Here is a 27,126-nt window from a genome sequence, read left to right on the forward strand (position 1 = left end):
GCACAGTGATAGCAGTGTGTACTATCTACAAGATGCTCTACAGAATCTCTCACAGACTCCACAGACAACACCTTCCAACCCCCAAACTCTCCCACCTCGAACAACAAAGGTGGAAGATGCATGTTCACCTCTAACACACCCATCATCCTGACTTCAAGTTTTTCTTTAGTGTTACTGGATCAAAACCCTGTAACTCTCTTTCCAACAGCATTGTGGGTCCACCTACTCCTCATGGAGTACAGTGATTGAAGATGACAGCTCATCATCACCTTCTCAAAAGCAATTAGGGATGGGCAATGAATGCTGTCTTAGATGGTGATGCCCACAAATGAATAAAAAATGGTCAGCTCCTCAGAGGTCATGGAAAGTGTGGATTTCATGAGCATTGTATCTTACAACGCATGGATGACTGTTGTGTTTCCAATGACTGTCTGCTCATTGAACTGGTCACTGGGTCTTGATTTTCTGGACATCCATATCTTCACTTCCAGGATACTTGAAAGTGCAATATAAAGGTATTGAACAGTGACAATGGAAGATAGTCATGAACAGTTGTGACCTTGAAAGGCTGATTGTTTGGAAGAGGTGAGCAGAAACACAAAGTTCAGCTTCGAAGAAGAGGGCCCAGAGGAAGCAGAATTGGAACAGGAAACAGTGAACTGGGTATCTTTGCAGCCCATTATCTTCCTCAAAAAGTTTACTTGCTTCTCTGAACCACCTTAAACATCTTTATTTGCCTTCTAACTTGAATCTTGGAAGCTCTTTGCCTTTTTATGTCTCAAGCTGTTTTAATTCATTTTCACGTTCAAGCTTTAACTGTAATTGAATCCTTGCTGTCTCAAGTGAATCACCACTTGGTGTATCCAGTCCTAGATGCTTTCGCAATATTTTGATTACCTCCACCATCTTAGTTCTGTCAGGCAATTGCTTGTCAATTCCTCTAGTCTAGCTTTTGTCAGGTCTTGCGAATCCATTATGGATAATTCTACTGCAGGACGGTTTTAGTTGTTTCCAATGGCATATTATTTTAATAGGATAATATAATATCCTATTATATCTGCCCATTTATCATTTGCCACTTGCAGTCATTTCACACCCAATCCTTTATTCTTGTTCAAAGGGATAAGCACTCAGAAATTTAAAACTTATACCAGGACTTAAATGTACCAATAATCATGCCCCAGAGTACCACAAGTTACCACAAAATGTGTAAAATCCCAATGAGACCATCAAAATGACCAATTTGCCTGACTGATTGTGACTCGGGATAGAAGCAATTTGCATTGTTTCTTCAGTATTAGAAAAATAAGTCTATTTCTTGTAGCATACTTAAATTTAACAAGATAGTGAAAAGAAAGGATTTCTAATTTATGCAAATTAAACTAAACCCTTTCAAAACCCCAAATACACACTCAATTACAATTAAGACAGGTTAAAAAATAAACTAATGGTTTAAACATATACAATGGGTGGAAAAAGAACGTAGACAGAGTAAAACTGTTCTTAGGATTGATTCACATCTTTTGGAATTGTGTAATGATAATAAGGAGGAGAAAGTGAGGTCTGCAGATGCTGGAGATCAGAGCTGAAAATGTGTTGCTGGAACAGCGCAGCAGGTCAGGCAGCATCCAGGGAACAGGAGAATAGACGTTTCAGGCATAAGCCCTTCTTCAGGAAGGGTCTGTTTCCATTCCTGAAGAAGGGCTTATGCCCGAAACGTCGATTCTCCTATTCTCTGTATGCTGCCTGACCTGCTGCGCTGTTCCAGCAACACATTTTCAGATCAGTAATGATAATAAGCTCTTGTCTACTTTTTGTCATTTACATAAATGATTTGGATGCGAGCATAAGAGGTACAGTTAGTAAGTTTGCAGATGGCACCAAAATTGGAGGTATAGTGGACAACGTAGAGGGTTACCTCAGATTACAACAGGATCTGGACCAGATGGGCCAATGGGCTGAGAGGTGGCAGATGGAGTTTATTTCAGATAAATGCGAGGTGCTGCATTTTGGGAAAGCAAATCTTAGCAGAACTAATACACTTAATGGTAAGGTTGTAGGGAGTGTTGCTGAACAAAGAGACCTTGGAGTGCAGGTTCATAGCTCCTTGAAAGTGGAATCGCAGGTAGATAGGATAGTGAAGAAGGTGTTTCGTATGCTTTCCTTTATTGGTCAGAGTATTGAGTACAGGAGTTGGGAGGTCATGTTGCGGCTGTACAGGACATTGGTTAGGCCGCTGTTAGAATATTGCATGCAATTCTGGTCTCCTTCCTATCGGAAAGATGTTGTGAAACTTGAAAGGGTTCAGAAAAGATTGACAAGGATGTTGCCAGGGTTGGAGGATTTGAGCTATGGGGAGAGATTGAACAGGCTGGGGCTGTTTTCCCTGGAGCATCGGAGGCTGAGGGGTGACCTTATAGAGGTTTACAAAATTATGACGGGTGTGGATAGGATAAGTAGACAAAGTCTTTTCCCTGGGGTCCGGGAGTCCAGAACTAGAAGACATTGGTTTAGGATGAGAGGGGAAAGATATAAAAGAGACCTAAGGGGCAACTTTTTCACACAGAGGGTGGTACATGTATGGAATGAGCTGCCAGAGGATGTGGTGGAGACTGGTACAATTGCAACATATAAGAGGCATTTGGATGGGTATATGAATAGGAAAGGTTTGGAGGGATATGGGCCGGGTGCTGGCAGGTGGGACTAGATTGGATTGGGATATCTGGTCGGCCTGGACAGGTTGGACTGAAGGGTCTGTTTCCATGCTGTACATCTCTATGACTCTATGACTCTAAGAAGGTCATTCTTTGATGTGTTGGCTGATAGGGGTCTTGGGTATTTCTTACATTAATTTTTTCTTTCCAGACTTTTTTGGACATTCTATCTTTTTCTCACATGGAGAGAGATGGAGAGAAAGGAAGATAGATGCTTTCTGTCTGCAGGCTCTGGATGTTACTTTCACTCTGCTGCTTGTGACATTAACAGCTTTATAACACTGCAGCTCAATCAATCAGAAGACTGGTGTCAATCAGACTTTCTTTAACTGGAATGATTTTAAATGCCATTCAGTCTTAAATTCTCTCTCTTATTGTTTCCATAGTATACATTGTATTGTGCTACTCAACAATATGCAGTATTGAATTTTCAACTTGCAGAACTCTCCTAGTTTTTTTCAGTTACAGCAGTTCAATGTCCATTTCGTCTTATAGTTCCAACAAATAACATATGTGTGGCCTCTTTATGCTCAATGGGTGACATAAGGTTGCTGTAAATCAAAAAAAACCTACATTTTCTGTCCTTTGTGGATCAGTGCCTTTATCAATTCAGTTCCTTATTTAATGCAATGCCTCACATTGTTTTAGTACCATCCCCGGATTTCATGCCTTCAGACTCAATATTTCTGTCCTGAGTTTAAAGCCTCCCACAACCTCTTTAGTTCAGTGCTGTTTCCACCACTGCAGTTTATGGAAATTTATAATTTGTAATAATCTGTTGTGTTAGATATTGTGTTATTACATTATATTCTAAGTATGTTGCAATATTTATGCAGAAACATGAAATCAAATATTTTAGATAGTGTACTACTGGTTCAAAGTCCAAAACACCAATTAATTTTCTTAAGATCAAAATCCTGCCTGCAATGTTAAAAATATTTAATTTGTGATTAGAACTTGTCAAATATAAATCTTCATGTACATCATGTGAGCACCATATGCAGTGAGCAGCTGCCAGCTATGATCTTTGATAAAAATGCAGGCCACAGACTATAAAGAGCTTTATGAGCAGATGCTCTGAACCACTGGGATCCCCTTGAACCTGAACCTTAAGTGACACTGAATTCAAGTTATAAGTCTTAGAAAATAGCTTCCTTCACTTGAGCATAATTAAGATGATGTGGCACTGACAGAGAAGTATACTTTTAGAGTCTTGTTTTAAGTCTGGCAATGGTACATTCTACAGAATTCAGCTATCAAAGGAATTTTGGCCCTCAGTTTAAAACTGTATGTGGATCAGAAGGAACGTTTGGCATTGATTGTGCCACATCTGGCTCCAAAATGCCATGTTTATTATTGCCATGACACTGAGTGATAATATTTATTTTTTTTTAACTAAAGTTTCCATTTTGCCTGCTGCTTTCTTACCTTACAGTAATAACTAAACTTCAAAAATACTTCACCATTGCCTTTAAAGTGTTTTGGGGTGCCTTTAATTGATAGGCGCTAAATGTAAATGTTTCTTATTAGAGGATAAAAGGCTATCTTTCTAGCATTTTGTTTTTGATTTTTCTCATGCACTGTCCTATCAGGGACATTTATTGCCATTTTTCTCATCATTGATAGCTCAAATTGATGGATTTCCCAATCTGACAGCCCTGAAAAAGCACCCAAGTCACACAGGCTGCATTGTTCAAGAACAAGGCCAGTCACCACCACTCTTTCAAAACAACTGGAACCTGGCTGGGCTTTGCATATGCTGCTTGAATCCTGAGAAATATTATCAAGTAGCTGTTGAAAGGGATGATAATATCACACATGCATGTCGGTACTTATATAGGATTGGATGCAAGCACTACACTGACAGAAGTAGCAGGGGTTTGTAAAAGTATCACATTCAGTTATAGGGCATTGTTAATAAAACTATCCCCCTTACTTGAACTAATCAATCAAATAAGTTCTTAAGTATTGTGAATGTGAAATATGAGGATCCTTTCAGTCATGGCTGACTATGGGTTGCAGCCTCATTGTTCTAGTTTTCTGCTTCCCTGAAGCAATGTTGCTTGTGACTGAAGAGACCAATCTGGAGTTTTAGTCCTGGTTGCAGAGAGCTTGCACTCATTCCTTGTGCCTGCTTGTCTGCTGCAGTGCTCAACAGCTTCTTTTCCCCTGTTTTAAGATGTTGGTTCAGGGTGCTTCTCCATCTCGTGCAGTCAGCTGCAAGCTGTTCCCAGGACTCCATAACAATATTAAGCGCCTTCATGTCCCTCATGCAGACATCCTTGTAGCACAGATGGGAACGTTCAGTGGGTCTCTTCCCGGATGTGAGCACTCCATAGAGGATATCCTTTGGGACGCGGCCCTCCTCCATGCGGTGGACATGGCCCAGCCAATGCAGTGTCTGCTGACTGAGCAGAGTGTACGTGCTGGGAAGGCCAGCAGAGATAGGACTGCTGCGTTGGACACACTGTCTTGCCAGGATTTGCGCAGGGTACAGCGGATACTTCTCAAGTGGGAAGGTGTTCAGTCTTCTCTCTTGTCTGGCATATGGAAAAGCTACTTAGATTGGACTTACACCAAGCTGACAGCATTCATGGCAAATAGGGAGGTTTTCATGATGAATATATATTATTTGGCAAAAATATTCTTTGAATTACATGATCATGGAAGGTTCTTTGCTAAACATGAGAATATAGTGGACTAAAGTCATGTTCAGAACATTCCATTACTCTCTCAACAGCGAATTTCTCTCTTTCACGTTACTGCTGTTTCCTTCTGTCTTGTTGCTAAGCATTCCACAATAACAGTTATCTGCCTGTAAGAACAATTATTATAAAGACACTGAAGAAATGAAGTCTGACAATTGTGATATATTCATTGTTCTTGCATGTTCCCACTGAGGGTTCTTAACAAAAGAACTCATCACAGAAAGCAGTGACTGGTCCCAAAAAATATATTGCAGAACTAGACCCCTTATCATTGGCAGTTAATGTGCTTGGAAACCACTTGGGGAAGCACTTGAGACCATAAGGCCATAAGATTTAGAAGCAGAAATTAGGCCATTTGATTCATTGAGTATGCTCCAACATTCAATCATAGCTGATAAGTTTCTCAACCCCATTGTCTCACTTTCTCCCCATGACCATTGATACCCAAGAACTCGTCCATCTCAGTCTTAAAAATACTCAATGACCTGGCTTCCACAGCGTTCTGTGGCAATGAATTCCATAGATTCACCACTTTCTGACTGAAGAAATTTCTTCTTATCTCCGTTCTAAAAGGTCTTCCCTTCACTCTTCAAGTAAGTTGGATAGTTTGCTGAGTGTCCACTCTCTTTCACTTCCAACAGAGTGTAGATTGATCATCTAGTCAAATGTGTGCACTGAAGGTATGCAGAATGGACAGATTGTTACATCAGTTGCTATCTAATGCTACTTCCATGCCATTCAACCAAACAATAGATATCCACTCACTCCACTAGCTTCATTTAAAGGCATCATCATCCAATTTACCAGGTTAGTGTTTTTGGCTAAGTATTCGCTGTTGCAGTTATTGGAAGTACAGTATTGTTGTAGGATATTCCTTCAATATGAATCAAATAGGGCTGAAATATGTGAGTTTTTTGAACGGCCTTTGAGATCAACTCCGATTCATGAATATAGCAGCATTACAGAGAGAAGGAAAACAGGCAGCAAAATGCTTAATAGAAAAAAGGGAAACAGTGTTCTCTATGGTTAGCTTTATCCATCTAGGGTCTTCAGAAAGCATTTGTTTTGCTACACGCCAGCTGGGAAAAATTTCTGTAGTGCCTGCCCTTCACCATGGACTGGTCACAAAACTGTGCCATCATCTTAAACCAGAGCTACAATCTCAGGGGAGGGAAAGGACAGTGTTATCAATTAGCATCAAGGTAACCATGGCCTCTAGTTTCTAAGTTTACAGATCATTCAGCCGAGAGCCAGTCCTAGTACCAGCATATCATAGTTTACCATGTATCCAAGAGATCATGATGGTCCTGAGCACTAAAAGAATGGAATAAAGTATTTTCTTTCTGAGCAGAACAGGGAAGAATAGGCACAAATCTTCCTATGGTCAATGACATACATTTGACTTTTTGGGCACCATATTTCAATCGGAGGATGTACTGAAACTACAAAGGTTTACACTCACTGAATTTGTTGTTGATGTACAACTATACCAACACAAATCACATTGGTGAATTCTTGCTTTGCTGAAGTAGTCAAGTTGCTTTAATCCTGTGCCATCCTTTTGTTCTCTAGTCATCATATCAAGCTGGAGGATCATTACTTACGACAAGGGCTATTCACTGGGCATATGGTTACTGAGTCCTAATCAAAGAGTAGGCAACATTCTTGCAATGACAGTGTAGATGCAACTAGGAACTGTGAAGCAGACTATTGCTGTCCTGAAACAGAATTCCGCTGTCTGGGCTGGGAGTGGCAAACTTCCACGATTCACAGGAGTGCTTTTCCTGATTGCTGGGGATTGCTGTGTTCTCCAAAATCTGGTCATCAAGAAGGCACAGCTTAGGACTTCACAGACTGCAGTGACTACCTCAGAAAGATGGGAAATTTGGAAGGGAAGTTGCACGTAGGCGAACATCCTATCAGACTGCAGATCTTCGAAAAGAATCTTGAATCACCATTGCTCAAAAACTGAGTATCATTCAGTTCTGGACCAGCACGGTGCCCTTTTGGGCAGAATCTTTGGGAGCTTCGAGAGCTCACTTAAGCACAGTGACCCCAGAGGCTGTCAGTTAGGAGGTCCATAATCTGAACCCTTGGGTCTGAGACAAAATGTAACCCAAAGTTTCAATATGTTCATTTACTTCTCAAATGGTGAATATCAGATGGATGTATCACCCTTGATAATGTACACACTTATAGCCTTATATCAGCAGTAATTCAGAAAAATGCAACAAATGAATCTTCAATATAACAAATGGTATATTTCTTCATCAATCTATGTATTATTGCATATTTCTGACCACATATATCTGTGAGAATTATGATTCATACTGTGAGAGTAGGTCAATCAAAGCCGCTAACTTCAGCCTAGCTCCCAATTACTTCAGGGGTGGGGGAGGGGTAGGAATCTTTTGAACTTATACATCACACCAATAAAGCATCACTCCTTTGTCCTTAATTCGGGAAGTTGAGCTAGGCAGATTGATTTCAGCATTTTGCAATTGCATGAATTTTCAGTGAGTTAAGACCTTGCTAAAGAATCTGTACAGTGACAAATTGATTTGCTTTTCCAGATTTTCCAATTATTGCTCTTCCATGTGTAGCTCAAGTGGATAACTTTCAGTTATTACTTAATATTCAGTTTGACTGAAGAGTACTTAATATTCAGTTTGACTGATGGGCGGCACGGTGGCACAGTGGTTAGCACTGCTGCCTCGCAGCGCCAGAGACCCGGGTTCAATTCCCGACTCAGGCGACTGACTGTGTGGAGTTTGCACGTTCTCCCCGTGTCTGCGTGGGTTTCCTCCGGGGGCACCGGTTTCCTCCCACAGTCCAAAGATGTGCAAGTCAGGTGAATTGGCCATGCTAAATTGCCCGTAGTGTTAGGTAAAGGGGTAAATGTAGCGGTATGGGTGGGTTACGCTTTGGCGGGTCGGTGTGGACTTGTTGGGCCGAAGGGCCTGTTTCCACACTGTAAGTAATCTTAAAAAAAAAGTACCAGAGGAAGGAGGTTAGGAAGTCCCAGAGACATCTTTTCCAGATCTGCTGCTGTACTATCAGTTGTAACAACATCTTTGATTAGGATTGACTGGGATTCTAGTTTACAAGGGAAATAATGGCAAAACTGTGTCATCGATGAACATATGTCCACAGCATCTGTCTTCTACTGTATTATAATTTCAATCACTATTGCCCTCATTTTTATTGTTCCTTTGTGAATAGTATCAAAAATATCTTCAGTTTGTCACCTTGTTTACAACACAAAGTGAAATCAAGGTGTGTAGTTCATGCATTGTTAGAATGATTGTCATTGAAAAGTAGCAACAACAGCATCATGGGGCTGAATTTTCGACATTCATTAAGGCAAGGATGAAATAATTGCATCTAAGCCCTTCAAAGCTCACTATCACATAATGACCTACATGAGTGGATAAAATCTTTGATTTTCTAACATGTAATGAGTTGGCAGCAATTGAAACGGAATTGCACAGTGCAATGCATAGTTTACTAGAAGTTTCACAATTTTTTTTTCAGCAATGATCTATGCCCGATTCATTTGAAGAGGTCAGTATAGTAAAGGGATGACTCCGCTAAAATTAAGCATTTTTGACACAAAGGTGTTACTCATCAGAACAAAAGGAAGGAAGGCATGAGTCGTCCTCAAGAAAGAATCTTGTAACTACAGATATCAATTTGGCTGAATCTGCTGAAATTGTTTAAGTTTGCCTTGAAACTGTCAGATACAGAGAAGAATATTTCTTGATGGCCATCTCAACAACCTAATCTTACTGCAAATTGATCCTGTGTTCAGCCTTTTAGGTTTTCATATTACAGATGCACAGGTCAGTAACTAACTTCCTGTTATGTTTTAACGCTGTGGTCAGTATTCAATTACTGGCAGATAGCTGGCACCCATAGGTGTTGTGGGGTGCCAGAGGTTGGATTCTTCAGCATGCATTTTGCCATCTACATTTGGAATCCATTCTGTTCTCCGAAAATAATTGTCAATATAGTGAACCATCTGACAAATTTCAGTGTAATGGTCACTGATTTCAAAATCCTCAGACTTCTGCATTGCCTTTCTCATAGAGGCATTGTGAAAATATCACATGTACTATATCTATATATTGCAGAATAATCTACCAACTCCTAAATGAACTGAATTAAAGTAACACTTCTTTCAACAAGGCTACTGCAGAGCATAACACACAATAGCACCTGATACCTGCAACATACCACAGGAATTTAAGGCCAGCGAGAAACAAAAGAATACAGAGAGCTATTTCCCACTTCTCATACACTATGACAACAATTGCACCAGTGCCGCCCACTGAGATAATGGTGATTAATTCCACTGTAATCACTCTTATAGTCCAATAATCAACTTTAATACAAAGATGATCTGATTAGTGGAGTTCTAATCTTAAATTTATAAAGTTCTTACTTTTGAGTTTTATATCGCAACTCCTTTCCTGTATTTCCCCTCCTTTAGCTTTTTTTCGTTGTCTTTTTCACTTGATGAGGATCCACTGCACAAATAGAACTTTAATGGTATGAATGCATAAGCCAATAGCAATCCTTCACCAATTCTCCAGAACTGAAATTTACTAACCTAAGAGTAACTTAATGCCGCATTTATATTGTGAAACTGGCATTTACTTTGGCAGCCCATGCTTTGAAGTCTGTCACATTTACATTTCCAGGCAACTTGCACATTTGCAACCTTCCCTGGTCTCTATAGGTCAGAAGTGTCAAGACAATGACAATGGCTTCTTTGTGGACTGGGAGTATGAAACCAGCAAAAGTGGCAGCTGAATTCAATTTCAGTAAGATAGGTGCTCCTGGTATTTCAATTTTATATGGCTGTACTCTGTCTTGTAGTCATTAACATTTTCTCATTTATTATTTATCTTCTATTAACGTTGAGACAGCCCTCTTATGTAAAAAGAATGAAGCATAAGCAATCGAAAATGTAAAATTAACACTTTGCGTGTTTCAACATTTCGATATTAGAGGTGATGACAGATATGTTCTGAACTCCTTATTTCATCCATTGAGTTCCATTTTAAGAAATCAGCAATTTACAATATGCAGACAGTTAAGAATTATGTCAATGTGTTTGTTATCATGCTCTGTTGTTCAATAGTTGATTGCATTGGAAGCTTTTTTTTTAAATAAAGCATGATTGAAATGCAGTGCAGTGTAAATGTTATAGCTGCAATATGTCAGGGACCAGTCCAATCAAGGTAATGCAAATTATGTTGCTATTACAAATCCAATATTAAACACATTTTCTTAGCACAAATTAACATTTAGAAATTATGACAGTCTGAGAATGAGACATTCCCAACCCATGGAGAATTTCAGGATTTTATTCAGATCCTCTGAAAATTAAGGGAGTGGAGTCATTTTTGTGACTGAATATGTTCAATTGAATGTGGGACTGAGCTTATATTGCAACACCCTAGGCAATATTGTAAGCGTTTAAACACTTTCAAGATTTTTCCTGCAGTGATGCTCCAAAATTGATTAACTCAGTGATTTTTTTTCTGAAAAGAGTGTTCATAAAATGCACAAAAGGGACTGAAAATTGAATAATGCAGTTGAAGCTCCAATTGCTGCTTGAGCTGTCTCTGACTGTAGTGATTGGAACCAGGTTGACCTTGTTCACTATGAGGTGTGATAGAGGTTGTTAACCTGGGCTAATCAGGAAAGCCCTGGTTGACTAATATAACCAGAGGGGGAAAAAAACCACGAGACGGAGCACTCAGTGTCTTTCAATTCCCTTGAGTGCTCAGAGAGAGGTGGGCACTGCGGGGTGTGGAGTGCATTATTTCCCCCTCCAACTTTATTTTGATTTAATCCCTGCCCTCCCCTTAACCGTTTTGACCATGCAGCATTGCCCTTTGATGTGAAGGGCACTGCTTGTCACTGGCCACTCGGGTGTTTCCTCTCTTCCTGGTGGTGGAAACTGAATAAAGATTCATGCACCTTGTGTCTTTCAATGTGTCTCACACCTGCACACACATAACAAAAAAAAACAAAAAAAAGTTAAAAAAATAACCAGAGGACAAAAAAACCACGAGACGGAGCACTCAGTGTCTACCAATTCCCTTGAGTGCTCAGAGAGAGGTGGGCACAGCGGGGTGTGGAGTTTTTTATTTACCCCTCTAACTCTATTTTGAATTAATCCCTGCCCTCTCCTTCACCTTTTTGGTCATGCAGCATTGCCCTTTGATGTGAAGGGCACTGCTTGTCACTGGCCGCGTGGGTGTTTCCTCTCTTCCTTGAATAAAGATTTGTACACCTGTTGTCTTTCACTGTGTCTCACACCTGCACACACGCAACATTGGTGCTGGGGAAAAATTAGCAGTACTGCAGTTAGGCGGTAGTGTGGGGGTTAAATGAAAATAGGAAAAAAAGAAAAAAAAGCCCTGGTTGACTAATATAACCAGAGGAAAAATATATATATATATAACCATGAGAAGAAGCGCTCAGTGTCTACGAACTCCCTTGAGCTGTTCAGGGAGTGGTGGACGCCACAGGGAGTGGAGTGTATTATTTCCCCCTCCAACTCTATTTTGATTTAATCCCTATCCTCCCTTTCACTGTGTGATCACATAGGCCTCAATATAGTTATTTCAGTGAAGACAAGAAAAAAACAGGACATGCCTGAAGACCATTAAGGGTGTCATGGTGGCTCAGTGGTTAGCACTGCTGCCTCATAGCACCAGGGCCCAGGCTCAATTCCAGCCTCGGGTGACTGTCTGTGTGGAGTTTGCACATTCTCCCCGTGTCTGTGTGAGTTTCCTCCAGGTGCTCCGGTTTCCTCCCACAGTCCAAAGGTGTGCATTTCAGGTGAATTGGCCTTGCTAAATTGCCAATACTGTTAGGTGCATCATTCAGAGGGAAATGAGTCTGGGCGGGTTACTCTTCGGAGGGTCAGTATGGACTTGTTGGGCCGAAGGGCCTGTTTTCACACTGTAGGGAATCTAATCAAGACTGGCTACGTACAACATTTGCTTATTACAGTCATCTTGGAATGGGGTAAACATTTTTGACATCATGCCTTTATTTGACTCATTTGATCCTGCTGTCAAAGACTGGGGCCAATTTGTGGAAAAATTCAAAATTTGTTCCAGACAAATGACATTGATGCAGATGAAAAACAACAAGTAATCCTCCTGACTGCTTTTTACCTGTACCATTCTTGGTCATAGGGGCTATTCTTTCCCTGAGGCACCAGATACTAAAACATTCCAAGAGTTGACAGAACTGGCTAAGGGATGTTGTGACCACAAACCTCCAATAATTCTGTGATGTTATTGGTTTTATTGGCTGTGAGGGAACAAGGGGAATCCGTATTGGGATTTTTGATGAGGTTGAGACAACTGGCATAGGTATGTGATTTTGGGTTAACACTGATTGAGAAGCTGCAAGCATCATTCGCAACACATGGACTCCCAGAAGTATTGGTCACGGACAATGAGAAGTCATTTAGTGGCAGGGAATTTGAATATTTCACAACGTCACATTATTCATGTAAGGACAGCTCCATATCATCCATCGTCCAATGGTCGAGAAGAAAGAATGGTCCAAACATTGAAGGCAGGCTTAAAGAAGCAGCCTACAGCAACAGTTGATACCAAACTATCCCAGTTCTTGTTCGACTGGAGGGCCACCCCACATGCAACAACAGGGATGCCTCCAGCAGAGTTGCTGACGAGGAGAAGACACTGCAGCAGGTTAAACCTGATATTCCCTAATGTGGGAGGTGAGGGTGAAAAGACAGCAGGAATGCCTATGTTGGCTAAAAGCCTCTTCGAAGCAAGAGGGACAATTTAATTGCGTTTAATTCCGGAACCATGGAAAAGGCCTTATCTGGGTACAGACGAGGTTAACGCAAGGTCGGGTTTTGTTACTTACAAAGTTTGGGTCAGTGACACAGTCCTGAATAAAAATGTGGATCACCCAAAAGCTGTTACTTCACAAGCTGTTACTAGCCCTTCACAATAGTCAGAAGGCCTTTCAAAAGCAGTAGGTTCTCCCCCTTGGTCTAGTATTGAGCAAACCTCAGAGTCAGAAATAGATGCAGCCTTGATACCGTTATCGCTGGAATAAGAAAAGGAAATTCTCCCGAGGTTCTCCAGATGCAAGGGCCGGGCTGTGGTTTAGTACATGCCGCTTGTGTCAGAGTCTGAATTAGAAGAACCGGACTTAGGGCAAAAACATAGCAGGAAAAGCTACAAGCCAAACATCAGACACATTTCCCTGGACTTAGAGGGGAGTGATGTAGTGATTAGAACCAGGTTAACTTCTTTGACTATGAGGTCATTGATTGGGGTTGTTAACCTGGGTCAATCAGGAAAGCCCTGGCTGATTAATACAACCAGTACACTACTGGTCATAAACAGGTCCAGGCAGAAGGCCGTGGAGGGAGTCGTTATGGCCGATTGCCTGACCCTCTTCGTAGTTATGTCAGAACCTGGGTGTCCCTGGAGAAGGAGCACACAGTGTCCACAAACACCCTTGAAATTTTCAGGGAAAGGTGGGCACCGCAGGGTGTGGAGTGTAATATTTTACTCTCCAACTCCATTTTGATTTAATCCCTGCCCTCCCCTTTACTATTTGATCCTGCAACATTGCTCTCTGGGAAGGGCACTGCTTGTCATTGGCCACTCGGGTGTTTCCTTTCTTCCTGATGGTGGAAACTGAATAAAGATTTGTATACCTGTTGTCTTTCACTGTGTCTCACACCTGCACACACACAACATGGGTGCTGGGGAAAATATAAACACTATCACAGTTACGCAGTAGTGTGGGGGTAAAGAAATATAACTAGGAGATTTAGAGTATCCTCAGTTTAGGAGAAAAAAAAGAAAGAAGAAAAGAATATAAACAGGAGATATAGAAAATAAAAAAAAATACAACCATGACACTTTTCAGGGAGAGGTGGGCACCGCAGGGAATGGAGTGTATTATTTCCCACTCCAACTCTATTTTGATTTAATCCCTGCACTTCATTGTTTGATCTCGCAGCAATGGCTTCTGGGAAAATTTAAACACTACTGCAGTTTGACGGTAATGTGGGGCTAAGAACAAGAAGAAGGAAAAAAAAAACAGAAAAGAAAGAAAAATATAACCAGGAGATTTAGAGTCAAAAAGAAAATACAACCAGGCCGCCTCTGGAACTTTAGTTTTGCCCCCTTCAGGGACGTATCATGACGGGCCCTGCATAGACCGCTGCCACACACCGTCCACCTCTTCTCCCTCATCCACCACCCGGACATGCTTTGGCGAACCCATTTGCCACCAGGTGGTGGGGATCCCCAGTGGAGGACTCTCTACATGGGAGTCCTCCCCCTTTCTCTCAGGGACCTGGGGTGGAAGGTACTTCACACAGTCGTCTCCTGCAACCGCAGATTGTGATGGTTTATGGAATCCCAGCCAATTCTGTGGAGTCCGTGGACAATGTATATTTTGGATGTGGGTGTTTGCACTCCCTTTTTGATTTTCTTGAAAACCTTCTTTGTTTCTGGTTCCGCTTCAATCCTATGCTCCAGATCTTTGGGCATCCCGTGCGGAGGGGGGAGGGTAGGTCAGAGGACCTCCTTGTGGGTCTGCCCCTGGGCCTGGCCAAACTGGCCATAAGCAGGTCCAGGCAGCGGTCCGTGGAGGGGGTCCTTATGACTGATTGCATGCCCTTCTTCTGCAGCTACGTCCAAGCCTGGGTGTCACTGGAGAAGGAGCACACAGTGTTTACCAACACCTTCGAGCTATTCAGGAAGAGGTAGGTGCCGCAGGAGTGGAGTGCTATATTTCCTCCTTCAACTCTATTTTGATTTAATCCCTGCCCTCCCCTTCACTTTTTTGATCATGTGGCGTTGCCCTTTGGTGAGAAGGGCATTACTTACCACTGGCTACTCCGGTGTTTCCTTTCTTCCTGGTGGTGGAAATTGAATAAAGATTTACACCCTTTTATTTTTCACTGTGTCTGACACCTGCATACCCATGACATGGGTGCTGGGGAAAAATAAGCATTATCGCTGTCAGGCGGTAGTGTGTGGGTGGGGGGGGGGAAGGAATAAAACAAAATACAACCAGAACATGAAGATTCCGAGCTGGCTGGCCACAGCCAGTGTACTGTGCCCTAGTAAATAAAGGGTGACTTGGTGATGGGTTACCAACCTCTGTATAGTTACTTCACTGACACAATAAAATTCAGAGCTCTGATGCAAGGCATTCATTTGGATAAGCAAGGTAGTTTGTGTGCAAAGGAAGTGTTTGCAGCAGCACCCAATATATCTCCAAAACTTCTTTACTGAGATATAATTTCATTAAGCAGACACCCATTGAAGAAGAATTGTTGCTGTAGAATTAGGCTGGCATTATTCTGAGTCCCTCTGTCAGCTTCAATCCATTCAGCTCCTGTGTTGCTGTCAATGTAGAAGCAGAAAGGGGGAATACCCATAGTAACATAAATGTCAGGGAATTGTGGTGCGAATTGAGAGAAAAAGAAAAGCACCTATGATTGCTGAGAAACAGTTATAGAGTCATAGAGATGCACAGCACAGAAACAGACCCTTCAGTCCAACTTGTCCATGCCAAACAGAACTCCTAACCTATTCTAGTCCTATTTGCCAGCACTTCACCCATATCCCTCTAAACCCTTCCTATTCATATACCCAGATGCCTTTTAAATGTTGTAATTGTATTGGCCTCTACCACCTCCTCTGGCAGCTCATTTCATATACACACCACCCTCAGTGTGAAAAAGTTGCAACTTAGGTCCCGTCTCACCCTAAACCTATGCCCTCAAGTTGTGAACTCCCCACCCCAGGAAAAAGACCTTGCCTATTTACTCTATCCATGTTCCTCATGATTTTGCATAGAATCTCTTCTAAATTGTACTTTATCACGTGATTCAAGCCAAAACAGTTAAAAAAATGCAAATTGTTCCAATAGCAGTAAAGGGTTTAGGAAAATCCAGAAGCTTTTCAATTCCTCCTTTATGCATAAATAAAGTTAGTATGTGTGAACCAATGGAATTCATGATAAATATCACCATCCATTCATTAACACGTCATTTCTACTCATTTACTTGCTTGAATCAGGTCTTCTTTTGATTCCCTCTAATTTTACTGAAATTTTAAGCAGATGGTATGGAACTCTGATGCGTTTATGTGAATCCGAAGTGTCGAACCTCACTGCTTTTGGAAGCCACTGGCTTCAAATAATACAATTCATGGTATTTCTGAGTTTGCATCTGTAGCCTCCTTGGAACAGGAAGGAGCTTGTGAGTTCATAAATTCCAGGCAATGTCTCTAACATAATAAAAGTTATGGGTGATTTTATTTTCTCAGATAATTTGAATCTTGCACAGTCTTCCATTCAATCCTGATTACAGAATCTCTGAAGATTCAGGACAATGGTTCCTGTACTGAAATTGACAACAATTTGGTTTAAAATGTACCTACAGAACACATTTTTGGCTTGAGAAGTATGAATTTCAAGAGTTTAGCACAATTGTACAATTATTTTGGTTAATGTGAAAATATAAAATGACATTTGTCACCCTTAAACCATTGGGTCTCCATTTTGCAAAGTAAGGAATACATGCAGAAATAATAATCCAGAATAGAATAATGCATAGTCACATGGGCAAATGTGTGTTAATTAGAAAGAGTCAACATGGATATCTTAAGGGTCTAACTAACTTGCTGGAGTTTTTGAAAAGCAACAGGAAGAGTTTCAAATAGTGTTTGCTGAGGTGCTGCATAGCAGATGTGAGAAAAGTTAATATTCATGGTATAAAGGCGATAGTAACAACATAGATACAAGATTGGCTGAGTGATAGAAGACAGAGTAATCGCTTATTGATATTTTTCAGGCTGGAGGATGGTTTGCAGTGAGGTTCCCCAAGGGCTGTTATTGGGATTATTATTTTTCCTGATTTGTATTAATGATTTTTGATCTTGTCATGCAAGGACCAATTTCAAACTTTGAGAATGATGCAATAGTTGGAAGCATTGTAAACTCTAAGGTGGTAGAGTGGGCAGATGAAGTTTAATGCAGTGAAGAGTGAGGTGATATATTTGGGTTGAAAGAATAAGAAGTGACAATATAAGTATATTGTGCATAAACCATTAAAGATGCAGAGCAGGAGGAGCATGTGGTTCATAAAGCTGGGATTTATTAATAATAGTACTGAGTTCAAGGGCAGGGAGGTAAATGTATATAAGACACTAGCTAGACCTCAGCTGAAGGATTGTGTATAATTACGAACAGCACACTTTAGAAAGAAAACAAATATATTGGGGAGAGTGCGAAAGAGGTTTACAGAGAAACTTCAGTTATTTTGATGTACAGCCCAGCACAGTACAGGCCCTTTGGCCCTTGATGTTGTGCCAACCTTTTATCCCAATCTAGGATCAAACTAACCGACATGTGCCTATCATCCATGTGCCTGGGAATTTGAGACTGTTTTCCTTCGAGAGGAAAAGGTGAAGAGGAGATGTGATCAAAACTTTCAATATCGTGAGAGCCTGGACAGTGCAGGCAGAGTTAAACTGTTCTCACTAATAAACAGATCAAGAATGGAAGCGCACAGATTTAAATAATTCAAAGTTAATGTAAAGTTAATGTGATGTGTGACAAAGCTTTCTCATGCAGTCAGTAGTTAGGGTCTGCATGCACTGCCTGGAAGTGTGGCATAGGCAGGTTCAGTTGAGGTATTGAATAGTTATTTAATTAGAAATGATGTGCAGAGTTACAGGGAAAGGATGGAAGGTTAGCACTAAATCATGAAGAATATTCAGACAGCTAGTACAGACATAATGGGAAAATAGACTTCTTCTGTACTGTATTAATGCTATGAGTGGAGAGTAATGTTTCAGCTCCTCATGCTTTCTTTATATCTTTATTAGTTCTTCAACATGGGAAATATAGTGTAGTAAAATACTGAATGAAGAGTTATGCATTAGACAATAAAATGTTCAAATTTGATATTTTTATTGTCTTTTGGTGTATAATAAATAAGAACTGATTTTACTGAAGGAAAACTCAAATGCAAAACCTGCTTTTTGCTGTGATATTTAAAATGACACAGTTCTGTGCAATAAAAAAAAAGACAAACAGCATTAAATCATTAATCTACTGATTCTATTGGTATAATACAATATTGCTTGGTTAGAGGAAGTGACTTATTGCATGTTGATATTTTTCTGACATGAGCTGAAACCAGTGATTTCATCATTCAGCTTGCATGAAAAGTCTCTTTTTACATTAGATTACATTACAGTGTGGAAACAGGCCCTTCGGCCCAACAAGTCCACACCGACCCGCCGAAGCGCAACCCACCCATACCCCTACATTTATCCCTTACCTAACACTACGGGCAATTTAGCATGGCCAATTCACCTGATCTGCACATCTTTGGACTGTGGGAGGAAACCGGAGCACCCGGAGGAAACCCACGCAGACACGGGGAGAAAGTGCAAACTCCACACAGTCAGTCACCTGAGGCGGGAATTGAACCCGGGTCTCAGGCGGTGTGAGGCAGCAGTGCTAACCACTGTGCCACCGTGCTGCCCACTGCCACCGTGCCGCCCACAATCATTCTTCTCATTTTTGATGTTTTTGTTTATTTTTCCCTTTTATTGTCTACATCTCAGTTGAAAGCACAGTATTTTCATCTTTCCTGCCAACTGAACTTGAAAATGACCTTTGATTTGATCTCTACACTTCAGCCGGGATGATTAGCTGTCAAGTGGCAGTCCTTAATCAAAGATTATTGAGGCCAATTGTTGGCCTTCCTTCCCTTAGCAGAAGTACTGCAAATGCTGGAGATCAGAGTCAAGATTAGTGTGGTGCTGGAAAAGCACAGCAGGTCAGGCAGCATCCGAGGAACAAGAAAATTGATGTTTCAGGCAAAAGCCCTTCATCAGGAAGGGCTGATGAAGGGCTTTTGCCCGAAATGTCGATTTTCCTGCTCCTCGGATGCTGTCTAACCTGCTGTGCTTTTCCAGCACCACTCTAATCTTGTCGCTCTTCCCTTGCCAACTCCATTTGTCTGATGTAGATTGGTTTAGGAATCAGAAGGAAACCTTGCCTTTCTGCATGGCTTAAGTACTCTTCAGTTATTTATTTATCCATTTATTGAGGAATTCAGGCACAGTAGCGTTTGAATGTAAAGAACAGGCTTATTCGGAGAAAAGTAACAGTGTAATAATATAAAAACAAATTATTTTGTGAAATTCTTTTCCGTTCAGGATATAAATGCCAGTTACTGCTTTACGAGGCATTGTTTACGAGGCACCGTTCAATTTGGGCCCATTTCCATCGTCCATTAGCGAGAACAAAATGAGAGTCAATATTATGTAATTTGTGAATAACCTTGGTCATGGAACATTCTGTTTCTCAAGGTCCTTGGGATTAGATCCAGTGAACTGTTTAAGCACTATTTAATCGAACAGTCATACCCACTCTAAATTATTATTGGAATTAATTTACTTCGCCCAGAGGAATACTAAAAAATGTTGTTGGCAGCTGTATGTCATTCCTCTAAGAAGGCAACATCACATTTATAGACACCCATAATCAGGGAACCTAATGAGGTTTGCTGTCTGTCAGTGGTGGTGGTCTGAAGAGGAACGGATTGCAACATGTTACCTAGGATCAGAATTACCGCTGACAGCTTACCGAAGTGGACAGCCCAGCTCCATGTACATGACAATGCTGAAGAAGGCAACATGCTTTTATACTAACCATAAGCTAACTGACAGCAACAGTGCTTTGAAAAACAGCAGCAGCAAAGCGGGGAATCGCTGAAAAAGAAAACAACATTGCTACTGCAGGCCAAAAATGTACAGCCAAGTTCACAGAACATTTAATGAAGACAGTAAAAATAAATCACGATCTGTGAATCTGTTGGAGGGTAATAACAGATGTAAGCTTCGTGGATAGTACCTTCTCACATTTAATCTGTACTCAATGTTGTTGCAAATCAGAAAGTCAAAGTGGCTCTTGGGATATATTTGGTCTACTATAAAATGCTGTGCTTGACCTAGAGTATTGCTGTCTCGTAACTCTCTTTTATTATTATAACGAAGAAAATTATAAAATACTATAAATTAACATTTCCAGTGTGATACAAAAAAAGACTGCTTTGAAAAAGCTTTTTGCTTCATTGTACATTTAGTTTTAAGATCAGTGAAGACCGTTTTGTCCTGTGCTCCCTTAAACAGTGCCATAAGATGTAATCATATGAAAATATAAAGTAGGACAGAGAAAGAGCAACACATCTATCAAAACTACCCTCCCATTCACCCTTTAACAAAGTGTACAGAGAATTGAGAGGGACAGACAGCACTAAAGGAAAAGTAGTCAGGTAGTGGGGTCAGAGTACCAAGGAATACAATTGAGTTTAAATTGGATTAACTGTGTATCTATATGAATGCATGGAGTGCAGTAAGTAAAATTAGTAAGCTGCAGGCTCAAATAGCAGTAGGAAGGTGATGGTTTAGTGGTATTAGAGCTTTGGCACAACAAAGAGCAGGGCTGGGCACTAAATATTCATGGAAATGAATTGTTCAGAAAAAACAGGGAAGGTTAGAAAGGAAGAAGGTCAATAATATAGATTTGGGATAATATTACAGTGCTGGTGATGTCCTGATTTTGCGGTTTGGAATAGGAGTGGCAGTGGTAAAGAACAAAAGAACAGATCTGTTTGGTTGGAGCTAAGAACTAATACATAGTACTTCCAGGTATATTCTACAGGTCACCAACTGTTGAGAAAGATATAGAGGAACATATTTGCAAGGAAGTTACAGAAGGGTGCATGAACTCTCGATTAGTGATAATGGGGAGCTTTAACTGCCCTGCTGTAGACTACGATAATAGAAATACTGGAAAAGGCAGAGGGAGATAGAGTTCTTAAGGGGTGTTTAGATCTGGGGAACTTTCTGCAAAAGCTCATGTCCAGTTTAACAAAGAAGGAGACACTGCTGGATCTGGTCCTGGGGAATGATCAAGTGATACATGATGGATTGCCTTTAAAGAAGAGGTAGTTCAGATGCAGTTGAGATATAATCCATGAAGGGAGTGGGTATAGTAAACAAAGCTAGAACTCTGTAAGTGATTAAAGCAATAGAGGATAAGACAGGGACAGAAATGGTGCTTATGACACATGTCAGATTGCTAATGCAATGAGAACCAGGATGAATATAGAAATGACATTGATGAAGTGAAACAAGAGCAGAAAAAAGAGAAAATGAGAAGGGTTTGTCAACCCACACCAAAGGGAAAGCAAAATTTGTGGTTAAGCATATAAATAGTAAAATAGAGGTGAAAGAAGAATTGAGGCCAATTAGCAACCATTGAGAACATTAAGCCAACGATATTAATTGAACATAATGATGTGACTTCACCAAGGAAGAAGATATGAACAAACCTTTAGTGAAAAAGGAGGTAGTTGAATGGACTGAAATTGATAAAGAGCATTTAGAAGTTGATACATCACTTGGATCAAATGTATCCAAGGATGCTGAGGAAAGTAAGGATGGTACTGATCATGTTACGTTTCACGAGGCTAACATGCTGGAAATCAAGCTCTGCTTTTCCTGGTGTCATCACAAACATGAAAGATTTTATAAAATGCGCAAAATTCCCTAATTTACGCATCTTTTTTGGATTCAGTCTTACAGAATGCATGGACCAAGTTTCTGTACTTAACAAGAAAACCTCTTTTATTACAAATAATTAGATTTTATCAGTGGGAAAACAATTATGAACCATTGGCATATCATTTCATTAGCAAAAAACTCTAATTCCTTTATAAAACTATAGCTATACACACACATATAGACAGACACAAAAATAAGCTGATGTCATGGGTGGAAGGAAAGTCTGGGAAGGTTGAGTGACTGATTCACAACTTGTAAAGACTCTGACTAGTTGGTTGAAAGCAATAGCTCATAGCAACAAATGAAGGAAAGTAAAATGTAGCTTTTTTCAGGCTTCAGGTGTTTGTTACTACAGAGGAAATGGCCCCACTTATCCTTCCAGATGTGGGAAGGCTTCTGGTTATCTCTTTCACACCCACAAACTGTTCAGCTACCTGGGAGCCAAATCACATAGTCACTAGCAGGCAGAACACCATTGTCACCGACAGCAGTCACCACTTCTAGACCAATCAGCTACTTGTTGCCAGCCAAATCTAATTTTGGACATACCCTCTTGAGCCAGATCATTTGCAACTAAATTTCTCCCACTGGTTAAAGACATAACAGTACAAACTTGCAAAAATGCTGGAGGCTTGTTTTTAAAAAGTTCATCAAGCCTCTTCATGTTTTTAAAACAGTCCTTTTTTCATTTCAATCCACAATCAAGAAAAGAGAAAAATATAAAGATATAGTGTTTACAATCATAATGCTCCAACCGTCCTTAGATAGCAGTATTGCTGGAAACTGGGATGTGTAATACCCTTGTTCAAAAAAAAGGATATAGAGTTAAATCTAGAAATTATTGGCTAATCAATAATTGGCGAGATTAGGAAATGATCTTTTTGACATAATGAAAATTAAATGGAACAACGGGTGTGCTAATTGAGAAACACCAACATGCATTTATTAAAGGCCTGTTATGTCGAACTAGTTCACATTTTTTGATAAGGTGGCAGACAATTGAGGATAATATGCTGATATATATTGTAAATAAACTTCCAAAAGGTACTTGAGGGAGTGCTACCTATGCAAAGTTTAATCTCATGGAAGAAAAGCATTAATGGCAGCATGGATGTGCTAAGATACTGAGTTACAGGAATAGAAATTAGTGGCGTATGGTTACTATTTGGACTGGAGGTAGATAAAAAGTGGCTTTGAGACGGACTAGTATTTGATTTGTTGCCTTCTTGGTCTACAACCATGACCAAAACTAGGCCAAAGCTTGGAAATGTAGTGAATGGTGAGAAGGAAATGATAGGTTTAATGATCTCCTTCTGTCTTTTAACCATTTTATAATTGTGAAGATTAGATCAGCTTTGTTTAATCTAATTGTCGCTGCTTCAGTTTCATGAGAAATCTTGGCAGTGTTACAAGTATGAAGTTCGTAAGAAAATTATGTTTTGGGACTGTCTCGTTAATTTTAGGTAAAATGGAAGAATTAAGAGTGTCATATGATCTGCTTGTGCATTCTGTCTGACAATAAACTTAGGTAGTTTGGTTATTAAAGGTTAAAGCAAGGCCCACATTACCTTATTGGAAAGAAAACCCAGCAAGCTTTTCAAGCCCATAAACATTAAACAGAGCCCTAATGCTGACCTTTGGACTTATAGGCGCCAAGTCACAGGGAGGTTTTAAGAATATTGGGTTTTGTAAAAAAGTTATACTTTAAACTATTTATCTTCTTCCCAGATAGAATGGAGTTTGGGGGTCTAAAAGGTAGCTAATTAACATTTCTACTTTGATACAAGGTCCATGTGTTTCACTTATACCTGAGGATTTGAATGTAAAGGGAAAAGACCACAGGAGATAGTTGCGGAATAGGGTCACAGGTTTTCCAATAGTTGAGTCTGCAAGAATCAGAGAGAGTGAGAGAGAGCAAAAAAAGATAAATGCAACTAGTCCTGCACTTTAAGCAGAGAAATGCAATGACACAAAGTGTAAATGGGAGCTTATGCTCAGACTCAAGAGACTGTGTTTATCAGCATATAAGCCCTTTCCTCCTGCTCTGCCTCTGTTAAAAGTATAAAAATAAATTTTCTAATACCTTTCAGTTCTGAAGAAGAGTCATATCAGGCGCAAAACATTAATTTTGCTTTGGCCTCCACAGATGCTGCCAGACTTGTTGAGATTTTCCAGCATTCTATGTGTTCCTCTAGTAAGATAAAATTCACACAACACCAGGTTATAGTCCAACAGGTTTATTTTGAGGTACAAGCTTTCGGAGCGCTCCTCCTTCGTCAGGTAGCTAGTGGGGAAAGGTTAAAGGACACAGAATTTTTAACAAAAGATCAAACTGATGTGATGTTTTGAACAAACCTAGATTGCTGTTAAGTCTTTAATCATTTAACAGCATTTTTAAGTTTGTCCACCCCAGTCCAATACAAACCGGCACCTCCACATCATTCCTCCAATAAATCACTGGATGTTTAATTAGCATTCCAAAGTAGTTAGTACTTATGTAGATTAGAACATTGCCTCATTCAATGTGGGAAGAAAGAAAATACTTGCATTTGTTTGGCACTTTTCACAACCTCAGGCTTTTCCAAACACTTGATACTCATTTAATTATCTTCAGCGTAAAATCAGTTTGCAATGTATGATATGTGGTGGCCAATTTTCATACAATAATGTCTCAGAACCAATGAGACTGTAATCATATAAACTGTTTGAGTAATGTTGGTTGGTCAGGCAGAACTCCCCTGTTCCTCCTTGAGTGCTGCCAAGGATATTCTGCATCCATTCAAGAGGGAATTTATCCTAAAGAAAAGAGCTCAGACAATGCAACGTTTTGTGGAAGCACTGAGTAGAAGAATTTGGGGTAGACATCAATATCATTTGGATTGTAGCATTTAAATAGAACTTCTTTCAGTGAAGTAAATCTGCTACAAAGAATAACATGACCATACGGACTGTAACATTTCAGGAAGAAAACCTATCAGCATCTCTCTAAGGCAACTCGTAATGCGCAAAAAAATGTTCAATAATGGCTGTATCAAATGAATAGAATTGCACTTTGTGCATTAACACAGAAGTTGAAAATAGAATTTTCTGACAAAATAATGCCAAAAGAACTACAGTATAATTTTTTCACAGCCAGAACATGGTTTGATTTCCACCAGAACGTATTTGCAAATATTTTACAAAATAAATCAATGCAAGCCTCCAAACTAATTCTAAGCAATGCCATGTGAGATTTACTTGGAGCTTTTAAATAATTTATTTCATATTTACCAGCCAAGAAACATAAAGTTCATTTGAGGCAGGACCATGTTTACTCAACTTTGTGGCAAAAACATTTACTGGAATCACTTTCCCATAACCATTTTTTACTACTATGGTGTAAAATTCCAAGCGTATTACTGGTAAATAGCAGATTTTAGCTTTAAAAGTACTCAGCCCCGGAGATTCAACTGACCTCAATCAACAGCTACCGGCAAACCTCTGTTTTTGTCCATCTGCCAAGATAGCCAGAGCACAGTAAACAGCACTCTTCCAGCACAGATTTCAACTTCTCAGCAAAGGGAGAAATGAAGCAAAGGAACAGTGATGTCCATAATCCAAAACATATTGTCGGTGCTTTTAATGCATCAAGTTGACAAGAAACATTTTAAGATCATACCGATTTTACAAGATTCCTAACAAAGTCGGGTCACAATGATAAATTAATACATAGGAACATACAGATTGCGATAATATCAAGGCCATTTTTCACCTACGGCCTTTTAATATGATCATGGATGATCTAATTCATAGAATCCCTACAGTGTGGAAGCAGGCCGTTTGACCCATCAAGTTCACACCAACTCTCTGAAGACCATCCCACCCAAGCCCAATCCCAACCCCCACCTCCATACCTGTAACCCTGCATTTCCCATGACTAACTCACCTAATCTGAACCTCCCTGACCACTATGGGCAATTTAGCATGGCCAATACACCTAACCTGCACATCTACAGACTGTGGGAGGAAACCAGACTACGTGGAGGAAACTCCCATAGACTCATGGAGAATGTCCAAACTCCTCACAGATGGTCGCCTGAGGTTGGAATTGAATCCCTGGCACGGTGAAGCAGCAGTGTTAATCACTGAGCTACAATGCCACCCAAACTATGGCCTACTGTTGACTGTGGCCATCATCATAAGATTTTGACTCCCATTTTAGTCACAAATTGAACTGTACCTACCTTAAAAGTATTCAATGATCCAACTTCTTCGCTTAAAGAAACGTTCCAAAAACACACAAGCCTTCAAGAGAAAAAATAATTACCTTCATCTCTGTCTTAAACATCTTAATTTTAAACTGTGCTCCCTAGTTCTAATCCCAACTGGAAGCATATTTTCAACATTAAGCCTGTCATGTCGACTCAGGATCTTATTTGTTTCAAAGATACAATGAATACAGGCGTGGCCTATCCAATCTTGCTTCATGAGATAAATGTCCCCAGCCCCAAGGATTAGTCAAGTGAACATTTTCTGAACTGTTTCTAACACCGTCACATCAGTTCTTAAACAACAAAGTGGCCTTACTAATGCTCTATACAATTGTGCCACGACATATATATTTTTATATTCTATTCCCCTTACAATAAAGCCGAACATGAAATAACTTCTTACTACGGTTATGGACCAGGCCAGACCCCCTCAAAATATTTCAAGAAAATAGCCCAGACCCTAACCTTTCTAGTTGTTTTCAGCAGTTTAGAGTGGATACTTCAAGAGTGATGCAGCAGGTCAAACCACTTAGTTTTAAACAAAACAGAATTTGTTTGCAAGATTATCGAATGAAACACAACCAAAAGAGAACAGAATATAGAATAACTTACCTATTAAAAAAACAAGTTGACTCTATCATAACTTAGTGATGCTGCTCCAATACTTGCATCATTCCCATAAATACCCTTGGCAAAAAAGGTAAAATCAAACACAGGGACTTACAGGAGAGAGAGAGAGAGAGAGAGAGATGGCACAGAGATTCAGCATGGA

This window comes from Chiloscyllium plagiosum, unplaced genomic scaffold (genome assembly GCF_037043375.1).
Source record: "Chiloscyllium plagiosum isolate Xiang-an unplaced genomic scaffold, Cpla_swu_hap1 HiC_scaffold_6, whole genome shotgun sequence".
Classification (NCBI taxonomy): Eukaryota; Metazoa; Chordata; class Chondrichthyes; order Orectolobiformes; family Hemiscylliidae; genus Chiloscyllium; species Chiloscyllium plagiosum.